The sequence below is a fragment of the Egretta garzetta genome, unplaced genomic scaffold (genome assembly GCF_000687185.1).
Source record: "Egretta garzetta isolate BGI_Z169 unplaced genomic scaffold, ASM68718v1 scaffold2144, whole genome shotgun sequence".
Classification (NCBI taxonomy): Eukaryota; Metazoa; Chordata; class Aves; order Pelecaniformes; family Ardeidae; genus Egretta; species Egretta garzetta.
The window spans coordinates 15,326-15,597 of record NW_009259572.1 but is presented as its reverse complement, the minus strand read 5'-3'; positions in this window follow the sequence as shown (position 1 = coordinate 15,597).

The window sequence follows — 272 nt, the reverse complement described above, 5'->3', positions numbered from 1 at the left end:
AACATGCCCCCCCTTCCCTGTGGCCGCTGGCACGTCCAGGCTCTTATCTCCCTCCACACCGCGTCAGCACGGCTCTGCGGGCTCTAATCTCCCTGCTCCGGAGATGGGGGCACCCCTGGCCCCCTTCCCTGTGGCCGCTGGCACGTCCAGGCTCTTATCTCCCTCCACACCGCGTCAGCACGGCTCTGCGGGCTCTAATCTCCCTGCTCCGGAGATGGGGGCACCCCTGGCCGGGGGGATGTGGGGGGCTGCCCCAGCCCGGCGCCTGAGGT